General features: G+C 35.1%; 1 protein-coding gene across 8 annotated transcripts in view; it reads right to left on the reverse strand.

Annotated features, from left to right (window-relative positions):
- HDAC9 (histone deacetylase 9) overlaps positions 1–16,525 on the reverse strand; it is an 856,076-nt gene that overhangs the window by 69,081 nt on the left and 770,470 nt on the right. The gene's annotated exons all lie outside the window — the stretch shown is intronic.

A 16,525-nucleotide genomic window follows, 5' to 3' on the forward strand; every position in this document is an offset into this window, starting at 1 on the left:
AGAGAATATTACTAGAATCTAATATTGATTGAGCTTTTATTGTGTGTCCTTTCTCAGCATCTTCCATGGGCGAATTCATTTAATACTTACAATAACTTAATAAATCAGATTCCATTATTGTCCATTTTACAATTGTGGGAACCAAAACCTGAGATCCCACAGCTAAGAAATATAACAACCAAAATTTATACCAAACGATATGGCTCCTCACCAATGCACAGTAGTGCCTTTCACAGCACATTCTATATGTACCTGGATGAAAAATTTGATGGCATTTGGCAAGTGTTAATAAGGTAAATAATTTCCTATGGTTGATTTTTGTTTCTTGTCTCCATCATGTCTTACCTTATTATAAAAGGAAGCTGTTTTTTTTTTTTTTTACCTATCACCTCAAATTAATTAACTATCACATTAGTTTTTTTTTAAATGAAGCTTTTTTTTTTTTTTAAAGACTTTATTTATTTATTTGACAGACAGATCACAAGTAGGCAGAGAGGCAGGCAGAGAGAGAGAGGAGAAAGCAGGCTCCCCACGTAGCAGAGAGCCCCGATGCAGGACTCCATCCCAGGACAGTGGGATCATGACCTGAGCTAAAGGTAGAGGCTTTAACCCACTGAGCCACCCAGGCACCCTTATCATATTAGATTTTTATAGATATAATTTTGATTATAAAATAGTTGATAAATGGGGGCGCCCGGGTGGCTCAGTGGGTTAAAGCCTCTGCCTTCAACTCAGGTCATGATCCCAGGGTCCTGGGATTGAGCCACTCACTGGGCTCTCCACCCAGTGGGGAGCCTGCTTCCTCCTCTCTCTCTGCCTGCCTCTCTGCCTACTTGTGATCTCTGTCTGTCAAATAAATAAATAAAATCTTTAAAAAAAATAGTTGATAAATGTAAAAAATAAATAACACCTATATATATTATAAAGTATAATGATATGAGAAATACCTGTTCACTTACCTTTCAATTTAAGGAAAATAATGTCAGCAATACTCTTTTTAAATAGTTTATTTATTTATTTGACAGAGAGATCACAAGTAGGCAGAGAAGCAGGCAGAGAGAGAGGGAAGCAGGCTCCCCACTGAGTAGAGAGCCTGATGTGGGGCTCCATTCCAGGACGCTGAGATCAAAACCTGAGCCGAAGGCAGAGGCCTGACCCACTGAGCCACCCAGGTGCCCCTGTCAGCAATACTCTTGAAGCCCCTTGTGTATTTCTATTAATATCCCTCCTCCTCCCTATGGGAAATTAGGATCTTGACTTTGTGTTGATAATTCCTTTGCCTTTTTTTTTGAACTTCATAAAATTGGTTTTATATTTTCACAACTTGCTCTTTTTATTCAGTATCTTGTTAGCTCACCTCTGTTGATGAATGTAGCTATAGTTCTGTGCTGTCTAGTAGGCCATGAGTATAAAAGAATTTATTTACCCAATCTCCTGATGACAGATACTTGCATTTTTATTACAAAACTCCAAAGCTTTGTTATTAAAAATAATGCCTCCAGAACATTTTTATAGCACTTCTGTGGTTCACATGTGCAACAGTAGACTAAAACCATTGTGGCTTAAAATCTGCTAAATAATACTAGATTATTTCTAAAAGGCTATAAACTCTACTCTGAGAAGCAGTGTATGTAAGAATTCCAATTTAGTCACATCCTTGCCAATGTTTGGTACAATTTGCCAAGCAAGTGAGTGAATAATGGCATCTTACTGTGGTGTCATTCAGTTCTAGGAGGGACCTTACTATTTCTACATTGAATTAAAGCTTTTATTATAAATAGATGTTAAATTTGTTTACACCAAGGTGAGATTTTTTTTCTATAATTTCATAGTTGTTGTGAGTCACATTAATTAGTATTTCTAATTTTAAGCCATCATGAAATTTATGGAGTATAATAAGCTTTATTGTGATGTAATTATCTATTTTGTACATAGCTGAAATTGTTTTACTACTGCTTTGTTTAGGATTTTTTTCACCTATGTTCATGAATGGGCTTAATCTATAATTTTCCAGTCCTGTATTGGCCATGTTGAATTTGATGTGGTCAGGATCACCTTTTTTTATTATATGATTTTAGAAAGTTGGGTAGAAATCTCCTGGAAAACCATTTGAGTTTTGTGGGTTTTGAGGAAGACTTTTAACTATTGATAGAATTTCTTTAGCAACTATAGGGCTACTCATGCTTTCTATATTTTCATAAGTTATATTTTTTTCTAGAAATTTATTTGTGTTCAAATTTATTGAACTAAAGTTATTTATTTATTATCTTATTTTGAAATTTCAATTAGATGTATGTGGTCATGGTCATTATATTCTCAATGTCTCTTAAGCTTTATTTCATATTTTTTGTCTCCTCCTGTCCTGAATTATAAGTATTTTTATTTCATATCTACCTTCCAGTCTTTCTTTCTCCACATGTGTCTAATCTACTGTTTAACATTTCTATTGGTATCTTCATTTCAGTGATTATACTGTTGAATTCCAGGTGCTCTATTTGGTTAGATTTCATAACTTCTTAGTTGTTTTATAGTTTCTTACTCTTTGCTCATGGTTTTATTTCTTCCTTTTATTTCTTTACCCATAATTATTTTATATTCTGTATCTGTTATTTTAAGTCTTTATGGCTTAGTATCACTATTTGTTGTTTCTGCTGATTCATCCTCATGATGTCTTAATTCTCCTCTGTTATCTATCTATCTAGCTACCTATCTCATACATATGGAACTTCCAATGTGAGAAGTTTTGAAGACTGAACTGAACTTGATATCTATTTTTGAAACCTGGAATGGGTGTGATTTTGTTTGCCTCTACTGGATGGCTGGGATACTATCACTAGGAGAAATTTAAATTCTTAGATTGCAGAGACTTTGCTTTTTTAATGCACAGTTATTGTAAATGTGGACCCCTAAAAACCTGATTACAAATTATCATGTAAAAAATGAGATTTTTTTCCCCTTTTGTTTTCATTGCTTTTTCAATTCCCTCTATTTATAGCTCTAGCTAAGATATATTTGTTGTTTTTATTCAGCAGTATTTCCTCTTCCATTAACCCTTTTTCTTAGAGTTGGCCCTTTCTTATTCCTTTCTTTATGCTGTTTCTCCAACAAAACTTCTCCCTTCAGAGGCCCAAGGATTTGACTCCCTTTTCCAGCAGTAGTCTATTAATAATGTTCAGGCTCTAGCCAGTAGAAGACTTTGTGATAGCCCAGGGCAGCCAACAGCCACAGTATTTGCTTACATTCCTTCATCTTTTTGGAAGTCATTCATAAATTTAAAAAGTAGTTTTGCTGTTTTCATGTAGAAGTGTTTCAGGATGTATAGGCTGCCAAATATAAATATCTCTCATTCAACATTTGAAAAATTTTAAAATTGCATCCAATGTGCCCAATTTCAAGGACAAGTGCAAAAAAAAAAAAGATAAATGAAAATAAATAAAACTATGTGTTCAATATGGCATTTCATTTTTTGTTTTGTTTTGTATTGTGATTTACTTACAAAATTTCACCAAATAATAGTAAGTACCTTTAAAAAAAATTGGCATTAGTCCTATAAAGGACATTAAGGTAATTCTTAAGCCTACAAAAATTGCCTTAGTACCAATGTTCCTAGGCATATTATTTTAACTAAAATCTGACTCTAAAGCCCACATATAGTTTCTGATTCTACACATTCAGTTTGAAGTATAATCTAATTAGATTGACAGGAGGACCCAAGCAGTCCTATCAATGTCTACAAGAGGTGTATGTTAGGCTACTGATTACATCCCTCTAGCTGTACCACCATTTATTTATAATGGGACAACCGAGTTGCCCTATTATGCTAAAACATGATTCCTCTGGAAAAAACAAGGCATTATCTGATTAGCTAGACTGGTCAATAGGGTGAGTAAAAAGTGGCTGTCAGTAGTAAAAAACAGTTTCATTTCCTTGAACTTTTTCCTTTTCTGGACTTATTTTTTTCTGATTTTGAAGGCTTTGAAGATTTTGTTTTTTTCTTGCTCATTGCATCAGTTTCCATAGAGTCTTCATCAGGTTGAGTGTCATCTTTATTTAACTCTTCATTGTTTTCAGAATCCAGTCTCTGGTTTGTCAGAAATTGGGATACAGATATGTGGAATTGAATGCAAATGACACTCTGGAGTAAGAATAGTTTCAAGGACATTGTTGTTGAATCAGTGAATAATACCAATATCACCAGCTTTTATTCAACCTCTCAACATGGGTCAAGTGGAGCAGCCCATTCAGTAAATACAAAACATATTCTCACCAAGGAAGAAGGAGATGGCATGTCAGGAAATGAGGACAGGGAAGAATTCAGGAATTAATTGGTCTGATAAAGCATACAAAAATTCCCATTATTTGTATGTGCAATGATAGAAATCATCCCAAGATTCAGTCTTTGGTTCATTATTGCTTTGATCTTCGCTTTCAAAGACCCTGAATTGAACAGATTAAGGGTGCTATAATGTCTACTGAATTTAAAGAGGGTTTGAAGATCCTCCTTCCAGCTATGAATGAAATAATTTTGGGAGCCAATCAAGGTATCAGACAGGTTTTACACAATCTGAGGATGTGGTGTGCATGAAGTATGGCACTGAGCTATGACCAGGTCAGGGATGATTCTCACAGAGCCAAAAAGGATATCAGACTGGGCTCATTTGATGATGCCTGGAAAGTGTTTGTAGCTGGAGAGGAGACTGCTCAATTGTCACTTGTGGACAAGTCAGATCTCTTTTTTCAAGATCATTCAATAGCACCCCTCTTTGTCCAGGAGAACTACATTATGTGTGAAGCTTCCAGCTTCAGGGGGTAACATGAAAAAGCACCTGATACTTTTAAGCAGAGCAGCAAATAGCATATGTGATGATGACCTAGTGGACCATCACATGCAGACTAAGCAAAACTGGAGTCTTCTGCCCACACAGGCTATTTATGCCAGTGTTCTTCCTGGAGAGTTAATGAGGAGGTACATGACCCAGTTTCCTACCTTCCCAAGTTGACGGGGAAGCACTCATCTACCAGCAAACATGATTGTATTGTGAAGGACCTAGCACTGCACCTGAGTCTCAGAGCTTATTCCAGAAAAAGGACTGTAAATGTGGATTATCTATCACATAAAAGGGATGCACTTGTCCAGCCCATGCATGACCTCACAAGGGGTAGAAGGAGTCCAGGATTATTATTGCTCTTATGGATTCCTACTACCTGATGAAAGAAGACTTTGAGAATATCATGGAGTCCTAGTCCCTTCTTTAAGCTGGATCACAAGGTGAAAGCAGCCTTCAAAAGAACTTACAATAAGGAAGTCCACCTTACTCCATATTCACTTTGCAGTAAAGACACCCAGACACAGCACAGGCCCGGCACTGGCATTTCATTTTTTTTTCTTTTTTTATATACCTGAAGAACTTGCAAGGAATAAACATTTAATTTTTAAATCAATTATATTTTTAATAATTAATGGACTATTTTTTTAAGAGCAGTTTGGGTTTAAAGAAAAACTGAGCAGAAAGTACAGAGAGTTCCCATGTACTTCACTGTCATTTCCTCTATTACTAATATCTTGCATTAGTGTGGTACATTCGTTACAAATGATGAGCCAGTATTGATATATTACTGTTAACAAAAGCCAGTGGTTAGGATTCACTCTTTGAATTGTATGGTTCTGTGGGGTTTGACAAATGTATAATGTCATGTATCTACCATTATAGTATCATATAGTATAGTTTCACTGTCCTAAAAATCCCATTCTCCACCTATTCATCCTTCCTCTCCATCACCAAACACTTGCAAATTGATTACCTTTTTTGTCTCTGTAGTTTTATCATTCATTTTTCAAATTTTTTAGCTTCTTGTTATCTATTCTACAATACAAAGAACAATTTTTTTCATTTTCCTTCATTTGTATGGTACTTACAATATTTAGAATATTTCTAAATCCATAAAAATGTGAAAGAATAATCTTGAATATGGAAGTGCACACTCTGCAAGCCTGCCTGGGCTACTTTCAAACCTGATCTCTGTTCTTCTTTAAAGCACTGTGGTCTTTGTTTGAGAAGAAAGGAATTCTCAGAACAGAGTTGATAGAACTAAATGAAAGCCTATCAAGTATTGAAATAACTAGACCTCACAACCAAACTTAGTTTCTTTAATTTTGGAACAATAGAATAATATAATCTTAATCTTTGGAATGCACTGAGATATGCACCCAATAAACCGTAACTGTCCAGAATTTCAGTTCTGCTCTAGCACTTGAGGTTAGCCAAAAATAAGATTTCACTTCCCCACTGCCTTGAAGCACTTCATTGTTGATTCTATCCACTTAGCTACTATTCTGATAGAAGTCAAAACAGTCGTTTTATAATTACTGTATGTTTCTAAATAGCTGGCAAAAATTATTCTAAAAAGTATTTTAAAGTTAGATAAAAACTCTTTTCAAGTATTGTAATGTTCCTCACTTTTTATGGACCTCATGATGATACCAATAAGAGTCTTTTTCATGGGCCACTTAGAAATGAGTATGACCATACTAAACTCCCTATATTCTTATATGATTACTATAAAAAGAATGCTAAGCTTTCAGAAAATGTGTAATGCAAAGTTCTGATATCTAATGCTTAGAAATGTTCAAAGCTAATGGCACATAGTAACGAGTTCCATTCCAGAAGATTTAAAAAGCAAGAAATACTCAGAATACTTAGAGGCAAAAAGGCAAATTATTTCTGCTAATCATACTGTTAAATATTCAGAAGTTTTTACTATACTCTAAACCAGGGCTATAGTGAGAACTTAAAACACACAATAATAATAAATTGAGCCAGTATGCCATATCTTTCATCCTAAAGGGTCCTAACAATTGAGCATTCAGTTATCTAAAGTCATTACTGAGCAGATCAAATCACATGGATTTAGAAAAAGAGAAAGCCTCAAATCTGATTTAAGTTCACTCTTTCCCCTGGAAATAAAAAAAAAAAGTCCCATAAAATACCAAATTTAGATGGGATAGTAAAAAGTGGAAGGAAAGAATGGAATGAAGCTAATCTTTGATCTCTATCCAAATTCCTCTTTCTTCTACCTACAGGGTTTATTTCCATTCACATGTTAGCCATGTGATTTTGAGCCACAGACTGAAGCAACTGAACTTTTGAATTATGCATGCACAAAAGATTCAAGTGAAATAAAGAAATGAATTTCTATAAGGCCTGTGCCCTCTCTTCTACTCCAAGTAAGGAATGCAAGAATAACTTTTTAGCCTTGTTAACCTGATTTCTACTGTGTCCATTACTGTTGTACATATATATGAGGTACTTAAAAAGCCAAGCATGGCTATTAATGTCAAGGTATTATTTATCAGGGCATGTGAGATAAAAGTTTCAGTGGTGTGTGTGTGTGTGTGTGTGTGTGTGTGTGTATAACATTTTTAATAGGCATAATCGCAAGTTGCATTTAGTATTTTTTACTCCTATCTTCACAAAAGCTCATCCAGCATGTTATAATAAACTTAACCTGAACAGTTGAAAAATTCTACTGAGACCATAACTAGCAATGCTTTTCAGAAGGGGGTTGGAGTGTCCTGAGTGTCAGGGCTATGGGAAAGAAGTGATCAAGTGGAAAAACGCATCTATATAACATGCTGCATCTCAGGCCCAAGCCATCACCAGATAGGGTGGTAGTGGTATCACCAGATAGAACTAGGTTCTTAAGGTCTACATATATACCCTTAGCTTCTGGATTATTTGTGGGGGGACTGGGGGTAGAACTTAGGGAGGAGCCTGTGGAGTAGCAATATGGGCAGACTCAGGTTAGTTACTGAAATTGGTATATATTCACTGAAAATGAGACTTGACAGTCTTCCCCACTACCTTACTGCACTGACTAAAACAGAATTCTGTAAGTAATATTTTTTCAAAGTGAAATTTGGCACCTTACACTCTTGAGGAAGTCTTCCAGAATGAGGCATTAACAAAAGTACTAACACAACTATACTACTTCTACTACACTAAGGAATCCTGTATGCAGCCTGGCTCTTTCAAAAAGAATTAAATTAATTTAATCTAATCAGCATTAAATTACAAGGATGAGAATGAAGCTACATTGTAACAAGTCATTTCTTTTCATGACCAAACAGCTGAAGTGGTAAGTACCAACAATGAAATGCCACTGAGAAGAGAACTAGAAGAGCATTTTCACTTAGAAATCCTGTTCAGTTCTGTTGATTTACTAGAAGCAAATAAATTATTTCTGAAAAGAACCATACAGTAAGTTGTAAATATGGTTGTGGTTCAAATTATCAGTTTCAATTTTATTTCCTGATATTCTATGGGTTATTACTCCTGGCTATATGTCATATTGTGTCATCATTTTTATTCAGATAAGTTGTTCGAAATGAAAAGTTGCTCAAAGGAGTCTGAACAATTAAACAATATGATTAAAGTGTATTTAATAACCAAGTTATAGGTCAAAAAAGGATTCATTCTTCAAAAGTATGTCTCAAACACTTCTGTCTAATGTTTCCCAAATAGTTCCCAGAGTATAGTGGTAGTGAAATGAAACACTAAGTAGCTTTATTTTAATTTCCATAAAAAAACTGTTTTGAACACCAAAATTAATACAAGTTCATTGTAGAAAATTTGGAAAATAATAGAAAATAATGAATAAATAGTAAATAAAATAGTATTTTATATATATGTTGTTATATATTATATAAATGTATTATTTAATAATAAATAAATAAAATAGTAGTAAAATAATTGTAATATATACAATTATAAATTCATAGTCCTACCAACCAAAGATTAGCCAATTCTACTTTGTGGTATTTCATGTTTGTTGTTTTATTTTAAAAATAAAGCAGTATCATATTATAACTTTTTTTAACTTAAACTCACAAATGTCTGCAGTGGGAAACATTTTTTAAGTCCTTTACAATATTATTTTCAATGTATTAATATAACAACAATACTCTGTTTTTAGATATTTAAGTTGTTACTAGGTTTTTAGCTTTGTATATGATTGCAAATAATATCCTCTTGTATGGTTAAAGTAGCTACTTCATAGCATTTATTTGACACCAGTGTTATTATATATTATTTTATAATGGAAAGAGACCTTTCTTTTCACCGTCAACGTTTCTCTCCTTTTTTTAGCTTTTCTTATCAGTGATGAGATAAACATTAATAGTAAAGCATATAAAGGAAAAACAAGAACAAAGTTCCCAAACTCTACATATACTTCATTTGTTTAGATGTATTCAGCAATGCCTATTGTGGATAACTGAAAATTATTATCAAAGCCCAGGGAAATGAGATATACTCCCAGATTATCTGTTTCTTTTATGAAATTACAAAACTACTGAATTGGAATTCTCTAGGGAAGTTAAGATGGAGAGAATTCTGTTGTACACTGAGGAACTCTCTCCAACCCACAATTTAGTTACCATTGCTATTTTGCCATCCTGTAATAGATTAGACTCTAGAATCAGCAACCAACTGCCAGAGAACGTACCTGGGTCATGATTCACTTGGTTATAAAGACAGACTGTCTGTTTATACAGACAGACAGATAGACACACGCATGCGCGTGCGCGCACACACACACGACACAAAGTGATTGATTAGACAAGTAATTTTATTTCTACTTATATTAATCTCTTAACTTTACTGATATCAGTCTCCCACTGCAAGTGTTTCTCCACAATTATTTTTTTTTCTGCTGAGGAAAGCTTCAAGTAAAAAAAAACCAACCAGATGACAGAGGCAATCCTCACCCCCATATCCGTTCAGGAGAGGTAGTAGAGTACTGACAGCGTCTTTGAAATAGTGACAACCTATTATGTTATTGATTTACATAATTTTTGTAACTCTGATATAGTTAAAAAGTTTATTCATTTTTTAACTTTAGTGTTACTCATTCATTTTTTAACACTTTAGTTTCATTTGGGCCTGAAATGTTTTTGAAGACCTCATTGCAGATTCAATATCATAGGGATCAAAGGAGACACAATTTTGTCCCATTTTAACTTGAAATTTAATTCTGCATATCTACTGGCATAATTTCTATAGTTAAGTCTAGAAAAGATCACTGAAGAATTCATACACAGTTAAGTATAATTAGAGAAACTGTAGCCATTTTCCTCTCTAAACCCCTTCATCATTAAGTTGCCATATTGTTCTTTGGGAAAATGCAGTCAAACTCAAGTTGAGAGAGAAGTTTGGGTAGCATGTGGATGTCTCATGTATTGTGAGACTCTAGCAGGACTTCAAAGCAGAATCTGATTGTTACAGATGGGAAGAATGCTTTCCACAGAAATACCTTTTTAAGACTCATGGTGCTGTAATTCATATGGTAGGCACTTGTGATTCGTTCCTGATGATGTTGGGATCATTTAACTCACAAAACCATTGTCGCTACCATAAAATCCTTTCATCTGTAGCCAAAAAGGTTTATTTCATGCAAATGAAAAATTTTCATTAAAGTATTACCTTAATAATGGGCAAATATATATATTTTCTGGTCATGTTTAAAATGTAAATTTATGAACATATTCTGAAGATTCATTTTATGTTAAGATCTTTATTTGATGTCCTCAGACTCTCTCCAAGTTCACTGAAACCGGAAATCAATTTTAGAAGAAATATGGAGATTATTATCATTAAATCTTTCAGTTGGCTTATTCTAAGCAGCCCTATAAATATTGCATATGTTTTAAAGAAGGTACTTTCAACTATTCCAGTCAAAGACAGTCCAGGAGATAAGTTTATACTCTCGGTATCTTTTGGAAAAAAAAAAAAAAAAAGAATAGTTGTTTTATATCTTAAAATCTGAGACAATATAAAAACTTCAATGCCATTATTTCTGAAAAACAAAATTGGAAAACATTTATCTTGAAGAATTCCTGCAAATAAGATAGCAAAACGGTTGACTGGCATTTTGACTATCCATCCATCCCTCCATCCATCCATCATCTATCCACCCATCCATCTCTCCATCTATAATCAACCTACAAATCAATAATTATTTACTAAATTCCTACTATGTGCCACAGTTTTATATATAAATTTAGTATTTCAAATAGATATGTGAATCTGTTTTTTTCACCTGTAAATATAACTAAGGAATATCTTACCTCACAGATTTGAAACGAGTATCTAGTCATAAAAAGGCACATAAAAAAAAATAAGTACCATACATCAAACAGAGACTGGCACATAGCAGTTTTTAATCTTTTTTTAATATAAGATTTTAATCATGGAATTTTAGAACAAGAAATGAATTTTAAGATTATTTATTCCAGACTTTTCATTTTAAGGATGAGGAAACTAAGATCCAGGAAGGTGAATTATAGAGGTAACAGTTGACAATATAGTTGGGTTGAGAACCCAAAGCTCTCAGTGAGTGTTTCTTACCATTCAGCCAACTCGATAGATATTAATACTGCCCATATTTTCAGACATGATCTTTACTTCAAAAGGAACTTTAAAAAGAGTTCCTAGACACTAAATTGCTTTTACAAATCACTGCTTTGGTGTGTTAAATGTAAACAAACCAGAAACATGTGGATTAAATTTCCCTTAAAATCACAAATAAAAAACCAGTGAAGGAAAAAAAAAAGTCACTAGAAAATGCTTTTGGACATCATAGAGCCATTTCTTCCTACCCCTCAACAATTTTTTTTTTTTTTTTTTTTTGCCAAACCCCAATTTTAATTTGATTTGCCAATCACTAGTTTTTACTGCTGTTTTAGATAATGCATTAAACACATGGGATCTATCCTCTCACCAATGCTCATGCATAACTGGCCAAGTGGGATGGAACAAGAGCGGAACAGACTCATGCTAAGCAATGATGATCCCATTACAGTAGTTTGCACTACTCAAATTCAACCCGTATTTACTGAGCTCATACTGTAATAGCTAGGGAAATACATAGATTAATAACATACAGTTCCTGACTCCAAGAAACTAAAATCTGAGAGGCAAGTAGAGATAAATAAAATTTAACATGAGAAAGATAATTGTTATAAATAGTTTTTTAACAAAACTTAAGAGTTGGAAGATATACATCTGCTAAGAGAAACTCAGAAGACAACAGGACATACTCAAATATTTATGTGTTATACATTTGTCTATCTTTGCTTTAGCTTTTCATTTCTGATGCAGGAATAGTAATGTTGGTTAGTTTCAGAGAAATAATGTATGTAAAATGCATCCATCTAGTACTTAACACGTAGGCAGTATCAGTTAACTATTACTTCCTCACTCTAGGCCATTAACCCTCTCAATTATTTAACAGTTCTATTAGATAAATAGGCAATATCACCTAGATGGTATGTTTTTCATTTATTTAGTTTTTCAACTATTAAGTCTAGTTCTAGAATAGTCAATTATGCTTACAAAGGATCATTCATATCATAGTTCCAGTAAACAAAATAGGGACTGCAAAAATAAGTCTGGTGGACAGCAACTGATGTTTCTAGACAATCCTGCTTTTTAAAACTTATTTAAAAACAATAAATTTTTGTTTACTGTTTGACTGACACTTACAAATCTAACATACAGCTTAGTACATGGTAGGTGTACAGTATTTATCTATCGATAAAAATGAGTGAATTTGGAATGAATATATTCAAGTGTACTTGATTGCACTGAAATTAGTAAGGTAAGCAAAATTCTCAGAATAACTCCCAATAACTCTAATGACTCTTACCTTTTTGTAATCCCTTTCTCTTTGAGTGTGGGTAGAACCTATGTGTATTATATATTCCTGTGGTATGGTAAAAGGATTTTTAAGTTGAATAAATAAACCAAAAGTAAATATGGGACAGTGTTGAGCAGAAAGGGGGTGGATATATAACTTAATCATATGAACCCTTTCAAAGCAAAGAGTTTTCTCCAGCTGCTCCCGTAAAAGGAAACTGGAGAGATAGATCTGAAGAATAAGAAAGACTCTGATGTATCATTATTGGTTTGAAAATGGAGGGCATCATGTAAAATGGAATGATGGTAACTTTTAGTCAGCAAGGAAATGGGGATTTTAATTCTGTAACTTCAAAAGACTGAATTTCAGGGGTGCCTGGGTGGCTCAGTCGTTAAGCATCGGCCTTTGGTTCAGGTCATGATCCCAGGGTCCTGGTATCAAGTCCCACATCGGCTCCTTGCTCAGCAGGAAGCCTGCTTCTCCCTCTCCCATTCCCCCTGGCTTGTGTCCCCTCTCTCGCTGTGTCTCTCCCTGGCAAATAAATAAATAAAATCTAAAAAAAAAAAAAAAAAGACTCAATTTCAGCCAGCAACCTGAATGAAATCAGAAGAAGACTCTTCCATTAGAATCTTCAGAATAAGGAGCCAGCTTGGCCGATATCAGTCTTGCGAGACCTGAAGCAGAGAACTCAGTTGTGTCTCTCTAGATTTGTGACCTACAGAACCACGAGGTAATAAATGGGTGGTGTTTTAAGCTACTAAGTTTTCAAATATCTCTGAAAGTACCTCAAGTCTAAGAAAGTTGAAACTACAACAATTAGACATCCTAAAATATTTATCCTGTGCAAGTCCTTGGACTTTGCAGAGATGTTTCATTCAATCCTCACAGCAACCTCATGAGGTAGCTACAAGAATATAAAACGTTGTATAGAGGAGCACACAAAGAGAAGTTGAGTAACTTTTCCCAGGTCACACAACTAGAATATAGTAATGTTAGGACTCATCTCAGGCTTTAGAGTCTTAGATTACTGCCCGTTCCACTTAGATTACTGCCTGTTCAAAATAAGTGAAAAAAAAAAAATAAAAAAAAAAGGTATCTTTACTTATCACTTAGAAGACAAGGTAACCAATGTGTGTCACCACGTGCCCAAAGTATTCAACTGTTTTCACCAGTTCTTCACCTCTTTTCTCAAGTAAATGCCAAGTGTTAGTAGCTGAGGAGTAAGACAGTTAACTTGATAACGCTTGAATAAACTGTCTATTGGATCTGGGGAAGGTGAGTTGTTGGGAAACAATAAGGTTGTGATCAGTTTTCAGTTGTGATGAGATTCTTCAAATCAAGTCACTGATGCAGATTTCCCTTATTAGCCTGAACCAAAGCCAAAATCTGGGGGTCATTCTATTTAAAAGAATGTGAGAACTCCACTCCTGGGTGAGCCTAAATTTATGTAGATTAGGGGACCTTTCTCAAGCAGAGTGATTTCTAGAATTGTGGACTCTTCTAAAGAACCAAGGGCTCTGTTAAAGAGGTATGATCACTGGCCACACCTAGCTGGATACTGCAAGGCTTTTCTAATTAATATATCTTGTATTTAAGAAGTCTGGGAGGTCTTACATGCCTGAAAGAGTATACAAGTTAGGAGAAGATTCTGATCATAGAGATAAGAAAGCATAACACCAGAAAACTCTAGGCTCACTCACATACAGCAGGGAGCTCAAAATGCCAGCCACCCATCCACCTGTCATTAACTTTTTACAACCTTCAGGATTAAATAAATACAAGGCCGTTAAGACATGGTTTCTCTTTCCAACCCCATCTTCTACCATTGACCCACATTTAATCTTCCCTTGATTTAGAGATTATGAGCTATACAATTTGATGAATTAAATGTTGTCCACAATATTTATGAGCTTGTGCTGATGAAATAACCTGTCCATGTTCAGTCAACACCTACTCGTCTTTTAAATTCAGCACAAGCAACATCCTAAACCCTCTGTGAAATGTAGAATTATTTCTACATGCCACCTTATACATATTGATCTCTATATACTCCTTAATTCGTGAGTTTATCCTACCAGGGTATAAACAGGGGCACTGTCTTGCCTGGTTTTGTATATCCATTTCTCATAAAGTGCTGGGAACTCTCATGTTAATTTAATGGCTGATATATAAATAGTAGAGAGATACAAAGCTGACTTTATGGATCTGGATGAACGTGTGATGATAGCTAATTTAGATAAGACTTATTACAGGATAGGCTCTGTGATAAATACTTTAAAACTTATTTAATGCTCAACTCCCCCACCCCTTCTCAACACACACATAGACAAAAGAAGTATTTACCGTTTTGTCACTGTAGACATAACAAAACAAACACAGAGAGGTTAGACACATTGTACAAGGTAAAAAGTACAGGTAGGATTTGAACCCTCTCACTGCGGAGTCCCTGTTCTTAGACCATAATACCCAACTGTGTGGAATTAGAGTCTAGGATGATAAAGGCATACCTTGGAGATATTGTGGGTTTGGTTCAAGACCACTACAATAAAGCAAGTCAAATGAACTTTTTAGTTTTCCAGTACACATTAAAGTTATTTTTACACTAAACTGTAGTCTATTAAGTGGGCAATAATAGCATTTCATCTAAAAACACAGTGTACATACCTTAATTAAAAACACTTCGTTGTCAAAAAATGCTAACGACCAACTGAGCTCTCAGCAAGGCATTACCGTTTTGCTGGTGGAGGGTCTTTACCTAGATGTTGATGGCTGCTGACTGATGGGCATGATGGTTACTGAAGGTTGGGTGGTTTGGCAATTTCTTAAAATAAGACAACGGTGAAATTAGTTGCATCGACGGGCTCGTCCTTTTGCAAATGGATTTCCCTGCAGCATGTGGTGTTTGATAGCATTTTCCCCACAGGAGAACTTCTTTCAAAACTGGAGTCAGTCTTCTCAAACCCCGTGGCTGCTTTACCAACTAAGTTTATGTAATATTCTGAATCCTTTGTTGTCGTTTCAACAATCTTCACAGCCTCCTCACCAGGAGAGGATTCCATCTCAAGAAATCACTTTCTTTGCTCATCCATAAGAAGGCCCTCCTCATCCATCAAGTTTTATCGTGAGACTGCATCAATTCAGTCCCATCTTCGGGCTCCACATCTAGTTCCAGTGCTCCTGCTATTTCTACATCTGTAGTTACTTCCCCCACTGATGTCTTGAACCCCTCAGAGTCTTCCAAGAGGGCTGGAATTGACTTCATCCAAACCCCTGTGAATGTTGGTATTTTGATGTCTTCCCTCAAATCACAATGTTCTTAATGGCATGTAGAGCGGGGCAACCCTTCTAGAAGGTTTCCAATTACACTGCCGAGATTCATCAGAGAAACCACGATTTATGGCAGTGGCAGCCTTGTGAAAGGTATTTCTTAAACAAGAAGACATGAGAGTTGAATTTACTCCTTGATCTACAGACTGCAGGATGGATGCTGTGTTAGTAGCCATGAAAACAACATCCACTTTGTTGTACATTTCCGTCAGAGCTCTTGGGTGACCAGGAGCACTGTCAATGAGCAGTCATGTTTCTAAAGGAATCTCTCCTTCTGAGCACTAGGTCTCAACAGTGGGCTTAAAGTATTCAGTAAACCATGTTGTAAACAGATGTGCTGCCAGCCAGGCTTTGTTGTTCCACTTAGAGAGCACAGGTAGAGCAGATTTAGCATAATTCTGAAGGGCTCTAGGATTTTCAGAATGGCAGGTGAGTGCTGGCTTCAACTTAAAGTCACCCACTACATTGGCTCCTCACCAGAGAGTCCACCGGTCCTTTGAAG

This window comes from Lontra canadensis, unplaced genomic scaffold (assembly GCF_010015895.1).
Source record: "Lontra canadensis isolate GAN:19392208 unplaced genomic scaffold, GSC_riverotter_1.0 scaffold2, whole genome shotgun sequence".
Classification (NCBI taxonomy): Eukaryota; Metazoa; Chordata; class Mammalia; order Carnivora; family Mustelidae; genus Lontra; species Lontra canadensis.